At 53.5% G+C, this 24,022-nt stretch overlaps 1 protein-coding gene across 2 annotated transcripts in view; it reads right to left on the reverse strand.

Moving 5' to 3' along the window:
* The window catches only part of GNAO1 (G protein subunit alpha o1), a 172,781-nt gene that overhangs the window by 26,850 nt on the left and 121,909 nt on the right, over nucleotides 1–24,022 (reverse strand). The gene's annotated exons all lie outside the window — the stretch shown is intronic.

Below are 24,022 nucleotides of genomic sequence, written 5' to 3' on the forward strand. Positions count from 1 at the left end.
TGAGGGCCAGAGAGGGGAAGGCACTCGCCTATGCTCACAAGAGGAAAGTGCCAGAGCTGGGACTCAAGATCAGGAGTGTCCGACCCCAAGGCCAGCCTCCGTGAGGAGACCCACATGTGCCGAGAGCAGCTGCTGACTGACTGTGGCACCTCTGATGGCAATCGGTGCCTGGCGCAGGGGGCACACCAAGGGTGACAGGCATTAACCAGAAAGGTCTGCGACAGAGCCTTGCTCGGATCACTTTCCTGACCCAACAGCGGGAGACAGCCACCGTTGTGGCCCCTCTGGGCCCAGAGGGCTCTGAAGAACAACTCTGCCCCGTGGCTGCCGCCTGCCCCGGGTCCCTGGCTCTTCATAGGTGCTGTTAACGGCCTAGCGCTGGGCGGCATTCCAGCGGTGGGGAGAGAGGTGTGGCTGGGAGTGCAGGGCCAGGCGAGAAGTGGGCGTGGCCGCACGCTGGACCCCTCGTGTTCAGAAGCCCACAGTCCCTCGGGGCCCAGGCCAGCTTCCCGGGCAGGTCATGGGCCTAGGAAGACAGGTGTGGGAAGCTGAGGCCAGGAGCGGGCGAACGGGTGAACTGCGGCTGGCAGGCACAGGCCCTGCTCTGGGCCGGCTGTGTTCTTTCCTTGGGATTTTTCGGTAGGGCAAGCCTAAGGGGCTGCGCCCCCAGAGTCAGTGGTGTCACCAAGACCCGTGTCCCACTCCCAGAGAAGCCCCTCAGCATGAGGCTACCAGAAAGAAGCAGGAAGCCATGGTGTTCAGGCCCCCTCATCCTCTCCGCAGCCTGGCCCCTCATACATCCCAGGCCCCAGACAAGACGTAGAGCACTGACAGGGGCAGATCCAGGGAGCTGAGTGGGTGCAGGGCAGAGTGGGCCCCGCTGTATGCGTCAGCACCCCTGGGACCCCTCTTCCAGCTGCCTTTCCCCCAGTTTCAGCGTGCACGGCCTGGAGCCCATGGTAAGGCTGAGCCCTTGCTGGGGGTTGGGAGTGGGGTGCCCCAGGCCTGCCATATCCTTGACCTCCCGGGTTCTCTGGCGTCGGGTTTTCTATTCATGGGCATGGTAATCATCACTAGCCCATCACTCTACTCTCAAGTCCTTTCAACACCCAGTCCTCCGACTGAGCTAGAGGAAACACAGACTACTTCATCCGTGGCATGTGGTTCAAGAAGGGAGGGAAACTGCTGGAAATCTGCCGGTGGGCCTTGGGGTGGGAGAGACACAAAGGAAATGAGGTTAGCACCTGGGCACTGCGTGGCTGACAAAAGATTCTGCACAAAAGGTATGCGGGGCCAAAGCCTTCTGTGGAGACGTTCCAGAACTGAGCTACGTAGCGAGGTAGCTATTTATGTGTCAGAGGCCCGTCTACTGCAGAAGGTAGATGGGAAAGTTCTGGCGGCCGTCTACCCTGGGAAGCAAGCTACAGTTGGCCTGCGGGCTAGCAGCCCAGGCCACAGTGCTCCCTAGGGTTCCCGTCCCAAAGACCCCAGGCTTCGGATTCCCGAGTCACCCACGGCGGACACGGAGGGCTGCCCGCCAAGAGGGGCAGGACTGTGTCGGAGAGGCATCTCTGCAGCATCTGAGCCTCCCCTGGGACACGACCTGGAAAGCTGGCCCTGGCGCCTGGGTGATGGGCACCCCGGGCAGGCAGTGACTCAGGCAGGGTGGGTGAGCAGGGGTGCTGCCTCCACCTGGGGCTAAAAAGAGGCCTATGAATCAGGGGCCAACACGCTGATGCTGCTCCCGAGTGCCTGGTGACCTTGGGAAATCTCGGTCTCCCTCAGCTCCCCGTGTGCCGTCTGTCCTATTTGTGGAATGCGGCTGGGGAACCTGGCCAGAGTGCTCCCAGCTTCTTCCGGTGGGCCCCACCTTCGTGGTTTCTGCCCGATCTGTGAGAAGGGAGTCAGGATGGGGTTGGGGGGGGAGGGGTGGGGGTCGGGCGAGACTCTGCTGGGTGAGAGACACCCTCTGATCTGAGTGCCTTGGAGCTGCACCCCACGAGGTGTGGTCTATAAACCGCTCTGAACCCTCGGTTGCCCCACCCGTGTCCTGGAGTCTGGCAGCATAGGGCACAGCTCGGGGAAGGCTGGAACAGGTGGCATGCTGGGGGTTCTCCAGGGGATGGCCCAGGGTCTGGAGCCGTCGTCCCAGTTCCATCTCCTCCCTGAGGTGTGGTGGTCGGGTGGGGGGGGGGGCCTGTGCTGGCAGCACCCTCGACCTGCCCTTGCTGTTTCTCCCCCCAGATCAGCGTCTGGCCCCACCACTGGCCCAGCTCCTCAGACTCAGCCTAGGTGTCACCCTTGGTTCCGCTGCTGCCCTTCCACGTCCTGTGTCCCGCCGGCTTTTCCGGCAGAGCTGTTTTCAGTCAGACCACTTCTCCCCGTCTCCTCATGCACCCGTACCTCCCTGGGTCCCAGCAAGCACCGTCTTTCTCCTCCCAGCTGCCCTCAGTCCCCTCCCAAGCACTCCCTGCCTCCCTCTCCTCTCTCTGGTCTGTTCCTCACACGGCAGCCAGCAGGAGGCTGTTAGTTTCCTCCTGACATAAAGTCTCCCCTTAGAAAAAGAACCGAACGCACTGACATCCAAGTAAAAGTCTGCATTTCCTAACTTCGCTGGCAGCTCGATGTGACCCAGTGACAAATTCTACCCAATGAGACATAAACCAAAGGGGAGTGCCCTATTTATGTATGTGTGTACGTACGTATGTATGTATTTATTATTTTAGAGAGAGAAAGCAAGCGAACAGGGATGAGGGACAGAGGGTGAGACAGACAGAATCCCAAATAGGCTCCATGCTCAGCAGAGAGCCTGACATGAGGCTTGATCCCAGGACCCAATCAAGAGTCGGTTGCTCAGCCGACTGAGCCACTGGGGCACCCCCAAGGATGTCCTTTTTAAAGGGAAATTGTACCCTTTTCTCTCACTTCCTCCTTCCTGAAGCTGGAACTTAGATGTGATGGCTGGAGCTCTAGCAGCCAACTTGGATCATGAAGACAAAGTCTATACCCTAGGGATAGTAGAACAGCGATATGAAAACAGCCTAGGTCCTTGATAACTCTGTAGGCACCCCATGCCTTCTGGATTTTCTTTTTTAATTTAAAATTAATTTATTACTGAGGCGCCTGGGTGGCTCGGTCAGTTAAGCATCCGACTTCAGCTCAGGTCATGATCTCACGGTTCGTTGGGTTGGACCCTCCGCGTTGGGCTCTGTGCTGACAGCTCAGAGCCTGGAGTCTGCTTCAGATTCTGTGTCTCCCTCTCTCTCTCCCCCTCCCCTGCTTGCTCTCTCTCTCTCTCTCAAAGATAAATAAACATTAAAAAGTATATTAAAAAAATAAAATAAATTTATTATTGAAGTCATTATTTTCCAGGGCTCAGATATTCACAATCAAACCTAATCCGAATGAGTACAATAACTCTCCCTGTTGAGACTCTTTCAGTGGGCTCTCATCAGGCCTAAATTCCAAACTCATTACCTTGGCTTCCAAGCCCCCACCCACCCCTGCGTTCCAATCTCCTCCCACCTTTCATGGGACTCTCTCATGGGGCTCCAAACACACAGCCCTTCTTTCTGCTGCCCAGGTAAACCAGGGTCATCCCACCTCACAGACCTGTGCCTGGGCTCCTCCCATCTCAAAGGTCACTTCCTCAGGAAAGCCCTCCTCGATGCCCCCAGGCGGAGTCTATTCCCATAGCGCACCGACCACACATGTCACAGCTGGTGTCACAGGTGCCTGTTCCTCAGGGCAGGGGGTTTCCTGATTTTTCACAGTACCCCAGGTCTCACACCGTACTTTGTACAGAGCTGGCGCTCAGCAACATTTGTGGAACGAACGGGCCCTTGGCATTTTATCGGGCACAGCCCCAATTTCTCACTCCCTCCTCTCTAAGTTCCCCGACTCTTCTCATCTGGTTGATTTCACCAATATTTATAGCTAATTTAATCATCACAGTAACTGCAGGTCGCCACTCCATTTAACAGATGGAGAGACGGAGGTTCTGAGGTGAGGGAATGGGCCCGAGCCCATGCAGCTAGTAAGTAGGACAGCTTGGAGCCAAGGTCAACCTTCTCTACTGGCTTCTAGTCAACAGCCTCTTTACCTGAGGCCCGAGCCGAGGACTCACTCGTCCCAGCCCAGCCCCCTGAACAGAAGGGAAGGAGATGGGTAAGAAGGAAGGGTACGAAGGGTCAGGCTTGGAAGGGGAGGAGGGACCTTGCCAATTTGCTCTGGGGCACTGTGGAGGGTGCGAGGCTGGGCCTAGCCCTGTGGGTACCAAGCTTAACAGCAATTAATAGAGCCAGGGAAGGCCCTTGTCCCTTTGTCTGCCTGTCTTCCGGGGCCCAGGGGATGGTGCTCACACTGGGCCCGACCTTCCCATCCAGGTCTCCTCCTGGGCCAGTAGCGGGAATGTTTTCCAGCACCTCTGCCTCTGCTACAGTCCCCACGGTGCTGTCACCTCTTGCCACAGAATGCCCGGCTATCTAGGCAATAGGAAGTATGACAAACCACACAGGGGTCCTCAAGACAGACTCGCCGGGTGGGACCTACAGAGTTGTACTCAGTGGAGAATGCTGAGGCTAACTTCTGTGGAAAGCACGCGCTGTGCTCTCGCCAGGCAGTGCAAGAGATGGCGGTGGCCAGCCTGGAGGTGGCAGCTCCCTGCCCCCTCCCTCGATCCCATTCTGCCGGACAGCTGCCCTCTCTACTGAGATGCCTTCCACCCCTCGTTTTCTGGTCCTAGAGCCCCAGCCTCCCTGAAGGAGAGACCGTCCCCTGACTCAGCCTGAGCAATTCGGGTGGAGCTGACTCTGTCCCCTGCTTCCAGCAGTGCACACATGGTCGGGGCCCGGCCAGTCATCCCGCTGGTCTCAGTGAATAGTTTGGGGTAGACAACGCATCCATATTTGTTCAATTAGACGACAATCAGTCTCACTGGCCCAACCAGCCCCAGGACATTTGTAGGAACTTTTAGGAAAGAGACACCTGACTGTGGAGCCATCACTGAGGAAAGCAGAGCTGAGAGAGGGAGACACCCCGAGACCCGATAACCTGTCGGCACCTGGATCCAGCTGTGCCTGCAGTCACATATACCTCTGGCTTTCCAGTCACTTGAGTCAATCCCTTGATATTTTTTTTCTTTTTTTTTCCAAATCCTGTCGAGGATGTATTTTCTTTGTCTGTTTTACTTATGCATTTGTACCCCCAAATAGTCCTGACGATTCCACCTCCTGGTCTGCTGAGACCGTCAGGCCTACCTCTCATTACTGGGACCCACGCAGCTCCTCTGACCCCCCGCCTCTTAGGGCGGGGACCCCACTCTGGGTGCGGTGCCTGCACACTGTCCTCGGTTTCCTGTGTGTGTGGCTGTAGGCGTGTGGTGGGCACCGGCCGCATGTTGGACACTAGAGGCAGGTTGGCGGAATTGTGGGAACAGCTCTGCAGGGAGTTTAATTAGGCTGCTCACGGACCTGCGCGTCTGACAGCGCCCTGCACAGCTGAGTGCGAGGCAAGACATCCTGCACCGTGTGGCTCTGTCACACACCAGCCCGCCTGGCCCCCAACCACTAAATGCCTGTAGTGCCCCAACTGTCACCACTAACAGAAACGCCTCGCATACGTCTAAGAGGCATCGTGGCACCGCTTCCCTCAGGGTCACAGCGAGGGAGCCATGTGCCAGGCCGGGGCCAGGGAAGCGGGCCCCTGCCGCAGGGGTGAGGGAGCGGCCCCTCTCGCCACCGCCACCCCCACTGGCCCAGGGCCCCGCTGCAGAGAGGGAGGGAGGCCTCCCCCCTGTGTGTGAGAGAGAGGCCACGACCGCCCAGCCGCCTCAGGTGCACGGGCCTGGGTGGGGTGGGCTGACAGTTGCTGAGTGTCCAGAACGCCCCCCCCCCCCCCCCCCCCGCCCACCACTCTCCGCCAGCTGGGACTCCCTGGCTTAGTGCCCAGCTCTCATGCCACCCACCCCTCTGGGGGTCCCCTCTGGCCCCTCCCTCCCCAGGCTCCCGGCCCTGCTCCAGGCAGCCTTCTGGGGGCCTCGGCCACAGGCTTGGGAGCCCGTCTGGGCTTTAATCTTTCTGAGGCTCAAAGCCCTCACCTGAGAAATGGGCATTACAGAACCATCGTTTTCTTCACAGGGCTGTCGTGTGACCAAACGGAAGGCACGAGCACAGAGATGAAACTGAGGGGTGCCGCTGCCCTACCCCCCCCAAGCTGCTGGGGGGCCACAGAGAGACAAGGAGGCCAGCCTGCCTGCTCTTGTGATGCCCACGTGTGTGTGTGTGCATGTGTGTGTGCGTGCGTGTCGTGTGTAACGGGGTTGAACATTCTGAGGCACGGCCAGACAGTGTGTTCAGCATGTGAATGTGGGTAAGGCACCATTCTGGGCACCTCAGGGTCAGGAGGCTCTGGAGAGGCTGTGCAGAAGATACCCGCGAGACTCTTTTTTACCACATCAATGCTTTTTTTTGTGTGTTTGTTTTTAAGAGAGAGAGCATGAGTGGGGTAGACGGGTAGAGGGGCAGAGGGAGAGGGAGAGGGAGAGAGGGAGGGTAGGAGAGAGAGAGGGAGAGAGGGAGGGAGGGAGGGAAGGAGAGGGAGAGAGGGAGGGAGAGAGACAGAGAGACAGAGAGAATCTCAAGCAGGCCCCACTCTCGGTGCAGAGCCGGACACGGGGCTCAATCCCACGACCCTGGGATCATGACCTGAGCCGAGATCAAGAGTTAGATGCTCAAGCGACTGAGCCACCCAGGCGCCCCACCACATCAGTGATTTAAAAACAGCATTAACATGGTGTCTTGCTCATAATGCTGACATACAAATGGCCTGAAGCTGCTCTAGGTGGAGGCGAGGTACCGCTGGGACGCCCACAACTCTGGAGAACCCACTTGGAAAACCGCATCCGTGAGCATCTGGAGAAAGGGGTGGGCAGGGAGGGGGGGCATGTGGAGACAGGGCCCAGGAGACTTCTCCATCGCCAGGTGGGGTGGGAAGCTCAGCACAGGATGCTTCCCAGAGGCGGGCTGCCTCAGGCCACTGCCGGGGAGCAAGCAGGGTGCCAGGGCGGCTCTGCCCCTCAACTGATAGTACACAGGGGTCCCTCACTGTGGTATACAGGCCAGAGGCCTCCCACGACAAGGTCTGTGCTGCTGGGGACTGGCCACGAATGTGCTTGGGAGGCAGCACCCGAGACCCAAAGGGACAATCCGGGCACTGTCCGTGCCATCAGTGGGACTGCACACTGGCGTTCAGGAGTGGGGGGCTCTACTTCCAGAAGGCCATCTGCAATCAGCCAGCTGGTTCCAGGAGCCGGAACCGGTACTACAAGGAGGGGTGAGGGCTCCCAAGGTCATCGGGGCCTTTTCCACCTGCCACCCGCCCCCCCCCCCCCCCCGGAGCTCCCAGCTGCCGGGCCTGAAGCCAGATCCCTGCACTGACTTCTCCTGCCCTCGCATCTCGCGCTCAACCCCCGCCAAGATGTGGCTGGTGCACGTCTGCGCTGTGCCACACTGGGGGGTGGCCGTGAGTGTTGACCACGGGAGGCTGGCGCCAGCCCAGCCGAGCCACTGAACGCACACCACACACTTCCATTCACCTGCCAGACACTGCCAGGCGCTTGAAGTGCTCAGGTGCATTCATCAGCTGAAACTGGGGCAGCGAACTGCACTTTTAATTTGATCCTTCGTTCTTCAAAACCTTTCCCTTCTCTTCAGGGCAGTGCGCGCTTTTCGATCAACAGCCGCAAAAAGGCTTGGAGCTACGGTACAATAAAAAGCCTCTGCCCTCACAGGCGATGGGATGCAAAGGATGTGGTGGGGAAGTGAACAGGACTTTTCAGTGAGGCGACCCAGGTTCACGTCCTGGCTCTGCAGCTTTCTAGCCCCGCGACCTTGGACAGCCCAACGGGACCTCTCTGAGCCTCCGTTCCCTGATTAGTTCCCACCTCCCAGGGCTGTCTGTGCAGATGAACCAGGCTAAGGATATGACACAGCTTTGCAACATAAAGAGCCCTGCAAATGTTCATTATTGTAAGCAAAGATGAAGTCCCTCAGACACAAACAACAAGCTGACATAAAATAAGCCTGCTTTTGTACAAGACTTTTCAGGCAAGCATGATCCTCTTGATAACAATAATCATAGTAATTATAATAATAACCCCTTCCATTTGAGGAGCTGCTTTGGATCTTTCAGAGTTTTTGCTCCATCTCCAATCTTCTAGGCCAAGCGAGGTGTGAGCACATGCGTGTGCTTGCACACGCACACGCGCGCGTGCACACACACACACACACACACACACGCAGTACTCCTTGAGTTGCAAGGAAAAGCCTCCACCTGATCCCGACCCGCCCGGTGCGCTGCAGTTGTCCTGGCTCCCGCCAGGGGGCAGGAGCACACAGGCCAATGGGAGTAGGAACCAGGGCGGACAGGGGAGCTCAAAAGACCAGGCAGGGCAGGGCCAGGAGCAGTGGGCGTCGCTGTCTTCCTGGGGCTGCTCACCCTGTTCCTCAAGGGGAAGAGGCACAGAGACCCCAGCTGCTGGAGGCCTGGCGGCCACACTGCAATCCCAGCTGGCGGAGAGTGGTGGGCGGTTGTTCTGGACACTCAGCAACTGTCAGCCCACCCCACCCAGGCCCGTGCACCTGAGGCGGCTGGGCGGTCGTGGCCTCTCTCTCACACACAGGGGGGAGGCCTCCCTCCCTCTCTGCAGCGGGGCCCTGGGCCAGTGGGGGTGGCGGTGGCGAGAGGGGCCGCTCCCTCACCCCTGCGGCAGGGGCCCGCTTCCCTGGCCCCGGCCTGGCACATGGCTCCCTCGCTGTGACCCTGAGGGAAGCGGTGCCACGATGCCTCTTAGACGTATGCGAGGCGTTTCTGTTAGTGGTGACAGTTGGGGCACTACAGGCATTTAGTGGTTGGGGCCAGGCATCCTTGGGGCTCTTTCTTCACTTGGGCTTAAGGGTCTTAGTAAGGCCTGTGCCCACAGCATGCTGTCATTCCCCTGGGAGGGAACCTTCCTGGTTCCCCAGAAAGGTTTGCAGAACCAAGGATTTGATGGTTTCCAATCTTGCCTCCTTTCAAATTTGCCCATGCATGCGTGCATCCATCCATCCATCCCTATACTACCTATCTGCGATGCCTACCCATCAACCATCATACATCCACCCACTCAGCCACCCACCCATCCATTACATCATCTACCCTTGTTCATCCATTCACTCATGTCCACATCCACCCACCCGGCCCTTTGCCCCCCTTCTATCCTTCAACAGCACCTGTCTGTCCCTTAATTACTCACTGGTGTGCCCATTCCCTTCACTCTTCCTTGATCTATCAAGCCACCCACCCATTCATCCACCCATTCACTCATTTATCCATTGTACACCCACTAATGAGTGCAGTCTCAGTCTTTAGAACTTTCACGTTTGGCATAAAAAGAACATACTGCTAGGGCGCCTGGGTGGCTCAGCTGGTTAAGCATCCAACTTCGGCTCAGGTCACGATCTAACAGTTTGTTGAGTTCGAGCCCTGAATTGGACTCCACACTGTCAGTACAGGGCCAGCTTTGGATCCTCTGTCCCCCTCACTCCCTGCCCCTCCCTTGCTTGTACCCACCTGCACACACACTCTCTCTCTCAAAAATAAATAAACATTAAAAAAAAAAAAAGAACTGCCTGAATCTCATCAGCCTGTTAGATGGTGCCCCAAATACATCAGGGGAGAACTGCCCCCTTGGCTCTTCCTCCCTCTGCCCAGGGCCCCCATCTTCGTCAGGAGCCTAGAATCTTCAGAGATTTGTCCTAAGCTCTGCTGAGAACCTTCTCTGTTTGGGGCCCAGGCTGCCTCCCGTGAAGGTGGAGAAGACTTGAGTTTTCTGAAGGATCATACTCTTTCCAGCCTCAAAACCTTTGGATCCTACAATTATTTAGAGGCAGCTCTTCCTGCTGACTTACTATGTATCTTCAAGAACCGGGGCTCGTGAGGGTGACAGTGGCCTGAGTCCTCTGAGACCCCTTCACCGGTTCCAACACTGACGCCTCGAAGTTTCCACTCAGAAACCGCCTGTCAACCCCTGCAACTGGTATGGTTTCCTACCCATGGCCCTGGCCCAAGTCAAGCAGAAGGAGCCAGCGCTAGTCCAGTGAGCGTTTCTTCGCCACGCGCTGGCCGAGCGTCTTCCCATGCCGAGCCCACGGCTGGGTGCTGGGGACACATCAGAGAGCAGGATCTGGACCCTGCCCTGCCCAAGCCTGCAATCCAGTGGGGGTTTCAGACACATCAACTGAGTGCCTCCTGGCAGCCACCGAGTAAGGGCTGGCTGGGCCTTATGACGAAACTGGTGTGGGTGGGGAGATGGGAGAGGGGTATGTCTGGGAGCCAGGGGGTCAGCCGGGCCCAGAAGCAGGGCACAGTCCAGAGACTGGTCTTCTCTGGGCAGGGAATTAAAGGGGGGAAGGGCAGAGATCCTAATCAAAGGGTCCTAGAGGGCGTCAGATGCCCCCTCAGCCATTTGCAGGGCCTGAAGATGATGGTGGGGCTTGGAGGTCCATATAACGCTTAGATATTAAGCTGGGAACAGCCACCTTAGGGCTTCCACACAGACTCCATCTTGGTGGGGCTTCTGTCCTGAGCAGCTGTTTGAGTGTGAATGTGTGTACCTCCACGGAGGTGCCTAGGTCCCACGGTGGGGGCAGCTCTGATAGCCGGAGTCCCATGGAGCAAATGCTGATGTTCCCTGAGTGTGGGGTCTGGGGCACTCACTCTTTCCCTGTGCTTCCCGGGCTCCTGGCCCTCCTTAAGGAGCCCCTCCTCAGGGAGCATTAGCATTGTGCCCTGGGCTTTCAATGAGCCCCACCCCAACTCTGCCAGGCTCAGAAGAAGCTGCTTCATTTTGTCTATCTCCCAAGGCCACCCCGGCAGGACGTCCAGTGCCGGGCTGGGTAAAGGGCAGGAGTCGGTCCACAGCTTCTGGGCAGGGCAGTGCTGAGGCCAAAGCAGAATGGGGTGAGAGCCTGTGGAGGAGGCCTGCCAGAGTGCAGATGGGTATGTTATGCAGGCGACTGGCAGAGTCAGGGGGAGGCAGGATAGAGGCTCGCCTGGGTCCTTGGGGAGCAATGGTATGTTTATGTCACCAAGGCCTCTGACCACCTCAGGTCCCCGAGGATGAAGTGGAGATTCCTGCTAGTCCAAAGCTCCAGTCACTACCCACCCTGGGACAGCCTTACATGGCACCACTTTCTATTAGTGCCTTTCTCTCCTTGGTGGGTCCAGACCTGCCAGTCCGTATCTCCTGGGAGTCTCTCCTAGACAGGAGTGCAGGGGGACAGCTGAACCACCAAGCAGGCACTGTTCAGTCAAAAATAAACTTTAAGGTGAACGGGACAGAAATTTCCAAACCTGTGATACCCTCACCCTCTGCCGCCTTTCTCCTGAGCACAATGTTCTAAGATAGGAGAAAAGAACTAAAAATGGAGAGGCTAAATTTCTAAGAAATGAACAAGGGCAGAATAAAATTACCCACACAGAGCTCAGTCAAAGGGAGAGAAAAAGTGATAATGGCCAACCTCATCTTTTCAGAACACGAAGTGACGAGGCGACGATGGTGAATAGTTTAATTAGAGCCGCCTGGGCCGGGAGATATTAGCAACACAATTATGGGAGAGGGAAGATGGAAGTCGGGCCACCACACACATGGCAGCGGTTTTGGGGGGAGACGGGCAAGGCTGGAGGATGGCAGGTTTGGCTGACTGGTGCCTCTAGTCAGGCTTATTCATTACCACCCCTTCCTGTCTCCTTGCCCCCTCACTGTCACCATCCACTAACGTGATCAGATACTGCTTTTGTTCAAAACGGAGTGGATCACCCTGCTTCCAGGATCTCAAGGACATGGCATCAGAAGACTTGGCCCTGCCTCCAGCTAGCTCTGGGACCCTGGGCAAGCCTCGTCTCCTCTTAAGGTCTGAGGGTCCTTAAATGCATAAGGAAGGGATTGGGTACAGGAATGGTTCCCCAAGGGTGGTCTGCACCCATGGGGGTCTCTGAGGCCCTTGCAGTGGGTCTACAAGATCAAGACTATTTTCATTATAATACTAGGATGCTATCTGCCTTGCTAACAGTGTTGTCTGCTTGCACTGATGCAGCAAAAGCAGTAAGAGATAAGACCGCTAGCTCCTTATCAGGAAGCAGGGACACCAAATGGCACTAGCTGCCATTACATTCTTTGCCACCACGCATTCACATGGCGAATCACAGAAGATGCCACTTTTACTTAAGAATGTCCTTCCCACAAGTCTATGGTCAACTAATCTTCGACAAAGCAGGAAAGAATATGCAATGGGAAAAAAGACAGTCTGCTTTTGGTGTTGGGAAAACTGGACAGCTACATGCAGAAGAATGAAACTGGACCATGTCCTTCACCGTTCACAAAAATAAGATGGATGAAGAACCTGTGTGAGACAGGAAACCATCACAGTCCTAGAGGAGAACACAGGCAACAACTTCTTTGGCCTCAGCTGTAGCAGCTTCTTACTGAACACGTCACCGGAGGCAAAGGAAATAAAAGCAAAAATGAACTATTGCGACCTCATCAAGATAAAAAAGCTTCTGCACAGTGAAGGAAACAATCAACAAAACTAAAAGGCAACTGACAGAATGGGAGGAGATATTTGCAAATGACATATCTGACAAAGGGTTAGTATCCAAAAGCTATAAAGAACTTATCCAACTCAACACCCAAAAAACAAATAATCCAATTAAGAAATGGGCAGAAGATATGAATAGACAGTTTTCCAAAGAAAACATCCAGATGGCCAACAGACACATGAAAAGATGCTCAACATCACTCATCATCAGGGAAATACAAATCAAAGCCACAGTGAGAGACCACCTCACACTGGTCAGAATAGCTAAAATTAACAACTCAGGAAATAATGGATGTTGGGGAGGATGTGGAGAAAGGGGAACCCTCACACTGTTGGTGGGAATGCAAACTGGTACAGCCACTCTGGAAAACAGTATGGAGGTTCTTCAAAAAGTTAAAAATAGAACTTCCCTATGACCCAGCGATTGTACTACTGATTTGAAGGGGCACATATACCTCAATGTCTATAGCAGCATTATCAACAATAGTCAAACTACGGAAAGAGCCCAAATGTCCATCGACTGATGAATGGATAAAGATGTGGTATATATAGACAATGAAATACTACTCAGCCATCAAAAGGAATTAAATCTTGCTATTTGCAATGCTTTGGATGGAGCTAGAGTGTGTTATACTAACACAGAGAAAAAAGAGAGAGAGGAAAATAAACCAGAAGAGACTCTTTATGACAGGGAACAAACTGAGGGTTGATGGAGGGAGGTGGGTGGGGGATGGGCTAGAGGGGTGATGGGCAGTAAGGAGGGCACTTGTCACGATGAGCCTGGGGTGTTATTATATGTAAGTGATGAATCACTAAGTTCTACTGAGAACAATATTACACTATATGTTACCTAACTAGAATTTAAGTAAAAACTTAAAAAAAAAAGCATGTCCTTGATGAAGTAGTAAAAATTATGAATTAAGAAAAATCCCGAGTACACATCTTTTTCATATTCTGTATGATGAAATGGGAAGTATGCATAAGACATTTCAGCAAACCAAAGGATGATGGTTGTCTGGAGGAAACGCTCTTATAAGATGAAGCCACCAGCCAAAATAGTCCCTTTTTTCATGGGACACCACTTTTACTTAAAAGAAGCCTGACAGACAAACAATGGTAATTCCTATTTGGTCTCTGGAAGACATTTCAGCCGAGCCTATCGTTTCAAGGAAAGCAACTAACATATCTGTCACCAAAATGAAAAAAAAAAAATACCTAGCTTTCAAGTGAAAGAATTTTGGAAAACTTGTGTTTATCATTACGAGCTCAAAAGCTTCCCAATACCTAAAGACTTTTCTGATGAGGTAGATGTCGATGTTAACACAACGTTGAGTTTTTAATATTGCAGGCTAAAATGTGTTAACATTTGGAAGATCTGCATACTCTGAACTCACACTTTCCAAATGACCAAAATGGTGTTAAAAATCATGCCTGGGCAAGAGACCCATTCAAAGTGCAATGGATGTTTTAAAAAGACTATTTTTTAAAGAGCAGCTTTAGGTTGACAACAAAATTGAGAGAAAGGTAGAAATTTCCCATATACTCCCTGCCGCCATGCATGTCCAGCCTCCCCCACTATCCCATATTCCTCATCAGATAGCCCATTTGTTACCAAGGACGCACCTACATTAACACACCATGATCACCCAAAGTCTATGCTTAATCTCAGGGTTCACGCTTACTGTTGTACACTCTATGGGTTTGGACAAATTTACAATGTCATGTATCCGTAATTAGGGTATCGTACGGTGTATTTCCACTGCCCTAAAAATCTCCCATGCTCTGCCTGTTCATCGCTTCCGCTCACCCCACCCATGGCAACCACTTATCTTTTTACTGTCCCCATAGTTTTGCCTTTTCTAGAATATCATACAGTTGGAATTATACAGTATGCAGCCTTTTCAGATTGGCTTTTTTCACTTAGCAATATGCACTTAAGTTTCCTCCACGTCTTTCCCTGGCTTGATAGCTCAGTTCTTTTTAGCGTGCGATAATGTTCCATTGTGTGTATGTACCAGTTTACTTATCCATTCGCCTACTGAAGGACATCTTGGTTGCTTCCGTGTTTTGGCAATTATGAATAAAGCTGCTATGAACACTTGTGTGCAGGTTTTTGTGTGGACCTAAGTTTTCACATCTTTTGAGTAAATATGGAAGACCGTGATTCGCTGGATCCTGTGGTAGGAGTACGTTTCATTTTGTACGAAACTGCCAGACTGTCTTCCAAAGTGTGGCACCATTTTGCATTTTCCCCAGCAATGAAGGAGGGTCTCATTGCTCCACCTCCTTGTCAGTGTTTGCCGTTGCCAGTGTTCCGGATTTTGGCCACTCTACTAGTGTGGGATGGTAGCTTGTTATTTTAATTTGCATTTCCCTGATGACCTGTGTTGTGGAACATCTTTTCATACCCTTATTTGCAATCTGTACATCTTCTTCCGTGATGTGTCTTAGGGTCTTGGGCCCATTTTTAAATTGGGGTGTTTACTTTTCTATTGTTGAGTTTTAAGAGTTCTTTGTATATTCTGGATACCTGTCTTCTATTAAACATGCTTTTTGCAAATATTTTGTCCTGGCCCATGGCTTTTCTTCTTATTCTCTTGACAGTGGCCTTCACAGAGCAGTTTTAAATTTCTCTGAAGAGCAGTTTATCTACTTCTTTCATGGATCTTGACTTTGGTGTTGTATCTAAAAGTCATGTCATGCCCGAGGTCATCTTGATTCCCTCCTATGTAGCCTTTGAGGAGTTTTATGGTTTTGCTTTTTACATTTATGTCTGTCTATGATCCGTTTCGAGTTAATGGCTGTGAAAAGTGTAAAGCCTGTGTCTAGATTCATTTTTTTAAAATTTTTTTAAAGTTTATTTATTGTTGAGAGAGAGACAGAGCACACATTGGGGAGGGGCAGAGAGAGAGGGAGATCCGGAATCTGAAGCAGGTTCCAGGCTCTGAGCTGTCAGCACAGAGCCCGATGCAGGGCTTGAACCCATGAATTGTGAGATCATGACCTGAGCTGAAGTTGGACAGTTAGCCAACTGAACCACCCAGGCGCCCCTAGATTTTTTTTTTTTTTTTTTTGCATGTGATGTCCCAGTTGTTCCAGCACCATTTGTTGAGGAGATCAGTGGATTTTAATGCAACATCCCAGGAAAAGGTCACTGATACTGTTTCAGATTGCAGTGGTAAGAAACTACCACCTGTCTAGTTCAGGTGAGTTTCAAAGAAAAATTATCTGAAAAGGCGAGTAAAATACTCCTTTTCCAACTATGCGTTTATGTGGGACCAAATTTTATTCCTATCCTTCAATCAGAACAACACATCACAACAGATTGAACGCAGAAGTACATACAAGAATCAAGCTGTCTCCTATTACGCCAGCCACTAAAGAGATTTGCAAAAATGTAAAACAGTGGCATTCTTCTTACTGGAAAAATTTTAGAAACTAAAATAATTTTTCATAAAAATGTTATTTATACTAATGTGTAGTAGGTTTATCATCGTTATTTTTAAATGAATGCATATTTCACATTTTTGTGGTTTTAATTTCTAATGCAATAAAAGTCAGTAGCTGTAAGCTACATAAACAAAATGTTTATTGGGGTCCTCAATAATTTTTGAGAGTTTAAAGGGGTTCCAAAACCCAAAAGTTTGAGGAAGAGTAGACCAGCTCATTCTTCCTCGAACATTATCCCCTCGCACCTTTATAACTTTTGCAAAAGCCCTGTTTCACCTGATGAGTATCACCTACTAATTTTCTTAAATACAACTTCATACTTTATAAACGTCATACCCTTATCGTGGTACTTGGAAAACCTGCGTGAAGTATTTTAAATAGAGATACCCGTAAGGATACGTACAATGAAACATGTAACTAATGTTAAATTCTAGCAGGGTCCTGCTGCCCTTTCCTCTTTGTTAACAAGGGGGGCAGTTCAGGAGTGTTAAGGAGATATTAGCACCAGCCTGGGACTTTCTTCTTGAGCTTCTCAGGCTGAAAGAGAGGAAGGAATCATTTCCCGACTGGGTGAACCCACATTAGTAAACGGGGTGAGGTGAGATGGTGGACAGGGTCACCCCGTTTACTAATGTGGGTTCACCCAGTCGGGAACACTGACACCAGCTCATCGCACAGAAGGGTGGCAGGCACTTCCACTCGGGAAGGCCCCTGGGCACATGGTCTCTCAAGACCCTGCAGCCAGTACTCGTAAGGGCCAGCTGAAGAGTGACCGATTCATATACCTCATGGGCCGAAAGGTGGGGGAGAAATGAGGCGTGAAGCTAGAGCTAACCCCTCTCGGTTAGAAAGATAAGAATTGCGGGTTTCTGCCCAAACCTGGTGGTGGTGGAAGCTGCCAGGGTTGGGGTTGAGGAGGAAGTTCTGGGGTGAGGACCCAGGGCAGGCCAAACCAACCGGGTCCAGAGGGTCGGCAAGTCGAGGCCACTACGGTGTCTTCTGTGGGCCCTGGAGCTGGGAGCACAGACACCTGCGTGGACACGCGTGCTCAGAAGTCTGGCTGTCAAGGAGGAGCCCTAAGACATAATAACGGTAGCTAGTATTCAGTGAGCCCTTTCATTTAATGTTCAGAAGTATTACCATGTCACCCTTTAATAATCAGAGAAACCAAAGGTCAGATGGGTCACGGGGCTGCCCAAGGTCACTCAGCTAGCAGGTAGCACACCTGGGATTTGAACTCCAGCCGTCTGGCTCCAGAGCTCACTGCATAATTACCACACAGCACTGCTTCCCACCTCCTGCTCTGAGGGGAAAACTGAGGCCTGCATGGAGGAGGTGGGACCTTGTCCAAGGTCACCCAGCAAGCCTGGGGGCAGCGCTGGGCCAGAGCCCTGGTCTTCTGACTTCTCCCTGAGGCCAGGGAGGGTCTGGGAAAGCTGGCACCTGGGACATGCTCTTACCGCCACCACGGCATTCCTAGCCCTGTTGCTAAGGGGACGGAGCCCTCAGGGGGCCTGACTGGTGCCCACCCTGGGGACCCAGTGCTGGCTGGTGCCCACTCTGGGGACCCAGTGTTAGTGTGTTGATGCTGGCACTGTTTACATGAGGCAGGTGGGATGGTGACAGGTGTAAAAAACAAGGGTGACAAATGCTCTTGTCAGCCAGACACCGTTGAGGCACAGTGGCACCCGTGGCTGTGCAGCAGCTGGTCCGGGCCGCCCTGGGAGCGGCAGGAGCTGGAAGGCATGGTGGGACCAGGTGCGATGCCGGCTCCCCTGACTCCCAGTGCCTGGCCTCGAGAGAGGAGCCCAGGGCAGGGGGAGGCTTGGAACGGAGTGAAGCCTCTGTGGGCCTCTCATGTTAGGAGGGGAGGATGCAGAGAGCCCGGGGCCCGGTGGGTGGGAGCTGCTCCAGCCCGGGTGCTACCACTTCGGCAGCTACCCAAGGCCTGGGACCAGGGTGTCCGGCCTCCCCTCCCCACTTAGCCCCTGCCATCCTCATTATCTCCCTGACATTGACCCTGGGTGACCATGGGCATGGGGTGAGGACAAGGCCCTAGCTGCACACACCTGGGCATGGAAGGCTGGGGAGGGGCTTCTGTGCCTGAGGCTCAGTCCTGCCCTGCGCTGAAGAAAAGCTGCACATGGCTCGCTGAGCAGAGGGTGGGCAGTGGAACCCTCTACCCAGCTGGGGAGAGGCATGATGCACTGGCTCAGGCGGCCCGCACTCTCTGAAACTGCGGGGCCACAAAGGAGGCCACCTGGTGCCCCCAGGGCTCAGGTTCCTCTCCCCTCCAAGGCCGCTCTTGCTTTCCTTTGTCCCTCTGTCTCCTCTCTCTCCTTTCCCATGTCCTCTCCTCCAGCCTCAGTCAGGATAGAAGCCAGCCCACACAGCACCTTTCCGGGGGTTAGGAAAAAAGGAGTTCTTTCCTTCAAGCTACACGGTCTGGCAAGGGGAAGGTGGGCTGGGTTTCAGCCCTCTCGCGGCCCCTGGGTTTGAGACCCTTCTGCAGGCCACCACCTGCCCTGTAGCTGAGCTGGAGGTGTTGGGGTGTGACTGTGAAGTGTGCTGCTTGTGGGCCAAGGCTCCTAAGATGCAAGTGTGCCCTCTGAATGCACGTGATGACAAAGTCCTGGGTGGTGGCGCTGCAAGAGGGAAGATGGAAGGAGCTGGTCCGTGAATCACCGTGTGGAGGAGAGCCACCCACCCGCAGCACCTGCCCGACACTATCAGAGCAAGAAATAACCTTCTGTTGTGCGTGAATCATGAGACATCGGCGATGTTGGCTGCAGTGGCCAGTGGTGCCCTTATCTATGTGTCCTGCTAGTGTTCCTCCTCTCCTGGTTTCTGGACAGGAACTAGATTGCCCTCTCAATAAGTTGGACAAGGGCAGAGGCCAGTGTTCTGGAATATCAAAGAATCCGTGTCCCCCTCTATTCCCCTGAACACAAGAAAAAGTGCCCCCCAGCCATGCCTCCCAAGCCTCAGCCACGTACCTGCCGCTGGCGTGATGTTTGTTCACCACTGTATCTGCAGAACCCTGCATGGTGCACAGTAGGTGCTCAATAAATAATGCTAAAATCTGGCCGTGTTTGGATACCACCTGTACTCTAGTGGGCTTAATATTTTTCTTTAGACTTGCATCTACTTAAAACTTACTTCAAGAGAAAGGAAATTTAGTATCGCTAACGACATTTGCAAAAGGATATTTGATAGCTTAGTTTTTTAATCTTTTTCTAATATGCGTTAAAGTAAGTTAATAGCTGCTGAGATAAAGATCAACACGTGCATCCATCGTGCTAGCTAAAATCTGCCTGCGTCCTCCACCTGGGAAGCACCGCCCCGCAGTGAGCAGCAGAAGGCAGGCACAAGGCCAGTGTGTCCCCAGGGTCTCAAGCAGAAGGTGCAAGCCCAGGAGCAATGAATCCGGCTCCAGCCCCTAGGCAGGGGGCTGGGAATAACCCACTTCACCGCCCCACGGTGGGCGCCACTGCATGGCCTTGAGCCTCCTCCCACCAGCAGGGCTTCGTGTTCTGTGAAACCTGGAGAACTACCCAGATTTCCTGGGAGTGTATGCTGCTTGCTGGGGGGCAGCACAGGATGGGGGGTGGCTTGCCATGGGCTCCAGGCTTCGTCTGCCACGGACCTCCTGTCTCCTTCTCTGTCCTCACTTCCCTCCCTGGTTTTCTGGTTTTGGTTTCAGGAGGGAATGAGTCCACTGGTGGCTGCAGTTCCCAAGGGGTATGTGACATTCTCACCGGAAGGGAAGGGGCTCCTGTGCCTTCTTGACTTGGGTGGGGGGATGGCAACAGTGAGTCTGTTCTGACCGACCCTCCGCCCCCACGGCTCCACCCCCAGCAGGCACCTTGAGGCCTCAGCTTTGCTGTGATGGTCACCCCAAATTGCTTGGACACAGACACAGAAGAACCAGGGGCTCTGGCCTGCTAAGGAGCTTTGTTGTCATGGAGACTTCTGTCTCCTAGCTGCCAATGTCCTCTTAAAAGGCAATGCGAAGGTAAGTGCCCAGCACCAAGGCCAGCAGGGAAGACGGAAGGAAGGAGAGAGGGACATCTGTCCTGCCCACCTGTCCCCAGCAGCCTTGTGGCTAAGTGGGCACTTGCCCTGCCGTGAGGTGGGCTGTCCCCCAAGCAGGGGCTATATGACTCTTCTCTTTGTGTGCTGATGGGGGAGGGGCAGAGAATGACCCCTTCCTGGGAGCCATCGAATCCAAATCCAGGACTGTCCCCTCCCAAGCCTCTAACGCCTCACCCAGCCACCAAATGAACTTCAGCAATACCCTTAAAAGAAAAATCATGGGGCGCCTGGGTGGCGCAGTCGGTTAAGCGTCCGACTTCAGCCAGGTCACGATCTCGCGGTCCGTGAGTTCGAGCCCCGCGTCGGGCTCTGGGCTGATGGCTCAGAGCCTGGAGCCTGTTTCCGATTCTGTGTCTCCCTCTCTCTCTGCCCCTCCCCCGTTCATGCTCTGTCTCTCTCTGTCCAAAAAAAAAAAAAAAAAAAAAAAAAAAAAAAAAAGAAAAATCACTGTGGATTTCGCTCCACATTAGACTTGACCTGCTGAAAAAAGGTGGGGCTCATTGGTCTGGTCCCGACTCCATCTCTATTGACCTCTTGTCCTGACCTGTCCCGCACCTCCCTTCCATTCTTCCTCTTGCTTCCACCTACACTCATGCTCTGGCCTCCCATCCTGAGTCTGTGCCCAACACTGCTCCCCACCGCAAGCCACTGTCCTCTGTGCTTCCTCCCTGCCCACCTCTCGTCAGGGCTCTCAGTGCCCTCCCTGTCACCAGCTGCCGTCTGCTCACTTCTGTCTCTGGGTGCTGGGCCCTGTGGATGCTGCTTCCTGGGCAGTGTGCTGACTTCCAGGTCACATTAATCCACCGCAGGCCCTCCCCCGTCTCCCTTGTGGGCCCTTACCCCTCCACCCAACGTTTAAGTTCCTGAGGGCTCAGTCCTCAAACCCCTTCTTGCTTTCATAAGTCACCTTCTCCCTTGGCAGGATGTCAACAGATCGTCCTCTGTGCAGGGGGCTGCCGAGTGACCCCACCTGACCTCTTGTTCACTGGCTCTTCCGCTCAGCTCAGCACGCTCTCGGTCAATCCTACTTTCTCCCCGGCGCCTGCGTTCCTATGTCACAGTCTGCAACACTGCCTTCCTTCCCGTCTCAGTCTTGTGATTTCCACCAAAGCAACAAACGACCGCTGCTATTTCCTTGCCTTTTAAAAATGACATCAAATGGGCTCGTTTTAAATAATCAGCTTATCTTAAACAATAATATCCATGAAATCAGGGGTCTGGGTGTTAATTTTTCTAACATATGCTAAAACACATAAAAGCACTCAAACAAAAGATGTTGGTCTGTGTGAATGGGTGGCCAGGAATGCCTGCACCACTCTCTGGGGACATGTGGCCTCTTCGCAAGGGTAATTCTGTGCTTCTGGTCACAGAAGCTGGAGAGCCCATGGTCAGCTCTTCTCTCTTCCTTTCCTCTGTCCCTGCAGCCAACTGATTCCGAAGAACTGTCATTTACCCCCAGAAAGGTCTGAACTCTGAACTCTGACCCTTTCCCTTTCCCTCCAAGGTCAGCCCTGACTCTCCGGCATGGATAACAGCAGGCATCCAGAACACCCGGTCTCCTGGCTCCAGGCTCTGTCACTTTAATCTGTTGCCAAGCAAACATTTAATCACACCCCAGCCCCCAATGGCTCACAAGTGATGGATCCAAGGCCACCCCGCCCATCACCTACTAGAACTCATTCTATCTGTTGCCCATGCTCCTCAGCCACCTCGCCGCCCTGCCTCCCTTCCATTGGAGGAAATGGGTAAAGACTTTTGTGGAGAAGAAGATGGAGAACAGAGAGCAGGAATGGGGCAGAGACCTCTGTGGGTGGTCAGGAGTCAGGTGGGTGGGGCAAGTCCAGGGGAAGCAAGTGGGGGGGTCATGGCACAGGTCACACCAGATTTTTACAAAATGCAAGGATTTGGTCTCCAAGGGTGTGGGCACATCATCTCATTGCTCTGTGGCTTAGTTTCCTCAAGTATAAATGGTGGTGTTCTCCCTGCCATGTTGTCCTCCCATGGTTTGTGAGAACCCAGGGTCCAGGGAAACGTGTTCTCTGAACTGTGAACTGCTTAAAGCATGGTATGCGGGTGCAGGTGCACACATGGGGATCAGTGCTGGTAGCATGAGTAATAATTACAGTAACAGTACATCTGCCTGGGTAAGCCGTCTTTGTGAGCTAACACGGGGTGGACAAGAGGAAGCACATGAAGGAGCTTCTGAGGGTAGCTGGCTCATCACACCTGGGGCTGCTCTTTCCAGAAAGCAGAACAGTATCTTGCACTTCAGGTGTCTCTCTGGGCCAGCTGGTCACTGCACCTCCAACTTGGAGGCCCATCCGCTGCCTTCCAAGTTGAAAGGGACTGGGATGGCCTCTTCCGGAGTCTGGGAGGGAGGGGGCGGGACTTCTCCACCTTTTGGGCCTCAGAGGCTGGCAGGGAGGAGTCCCAGGAGGGAGTGGCCCCTCCCCAAGAGGATGCCGGGAGGCTATTACACAAGAACCAGGCCTGTTTCTATAGCACAGGGGGAGCCTGGGGTGGGGCGATGCCTATGGCCAGCTCAGGCCAGAGCTCTGCCCAATAAGTGCCCCCACGATGGCCCAGGCAGGACAAAAGCTCATTCTTCAAGGGCAAGGCCACTGCTTCAATTAGCTCTCCTCCCAGGAGTGGGTCTACTGATCCCCTAAAAGGCACAGCAGGCTCCCGAGGGCTACGGCCCCCTGCGGGCCCAAGCCTTTACTCCAGTCCCAGCCACATTGTGCCCCGAGGCCCCATGCTGCTCTTTTCACTCCCTTTGCCTGGCCAGCGGTAGGCGATTCCTTTGAAGTCGGCCCTCTGTTCCAATTGGAAACTTTGCTCAGAACCAAAATTAGAGAGGCTGCACAATCAGCTTGCAATTTAAAATGCCACCCAGGCCTCTCCCTACACCGCCCCCCCCCCATCGCAAAATGTCATCTTAATTAGATGGAGCCAGGCTTCATGTTTCCGAATTTCAAGGTAATTTCTCTAGGACATCTCCCCCCTTGTAGTTATTTTTATCTTCAGGATAAGGTGGTGGGGGGAGGGCACACCGAGCCTAACTGTGGGTCTGCACACGCCTCCATCCTCCAGCAGCGGGGCTCCCCCGGCGGCTGAAAACTCACTGATCTGAGAGTTCTCAGGGAAGGTTGTGTTGTGGGTTCTTCTTCCATTTCATTCAGCACAACACCTTCCAGGCCCTCTCTCCCAGGCAAGGGCAAGGGGCTATGCTAAGGGTTGGGAGGGAACACTGTGGAGGCTGGGTGGCGTGGCCGGCACTGTCCCCAGAACAGTGTTCACCAGGCCACTCGCCAGCCCGGCGGCCCAGCTCAGCCTGTCACTCGCTTTCCTGCCTAGGTTCTGCTGGCCACCCAGCTCTGCATGGTTGAAGGACAGTCCCTAAAGGACAGGCCACTGGGGACCCTGCATTAATACCACTGATGACACCTGGGGAGGTTTCCGATTCTCTGTCGAGGATTCTGACTAATTGTGGGTAAGAAAATTTCAGTTTGGTACTAAGTCTGTGCTGCCCCTAAACATGCCGATCATCTCTTCCAACCAAGAGGGGGCAGCCTGGGTGGGTCTCCTCTGGGTTCTGGAGAGAATTTTACAAACGCTGATCCACAGCCCCAACCTGTCCTGAAGGAGTATGTCAGGGAGGGCCCAGTTATGGGCTGAACTGTGTCCCCCAAAATTCATATATTTAAGCCCTACCCACCCAGTACCTCAGAATGTGACTGTGTTTGGAGGGAGGGTCTTTTTTTTAGGCATTTTTAAAATGTTTATTTATTTTTGAGAGACAGAGAGACAGAGTGTGAGTGGGGTGGGGGGGCAGAGAGAGA

This window comes from Lynx canadensis, chromosome E2 (assembly GCF_007474595.2).
Source record: "Lynx canadensis isolate LIC74 chromosome E2, mLynCan4.pri.v2, whole genome shotgun sequence".
Taxonomy (NCBI): Eukaryota; Metazoa; Chordata; class Mammalia; order Carnivora; family Felidae; genus Lynx; species Lynx canadensis.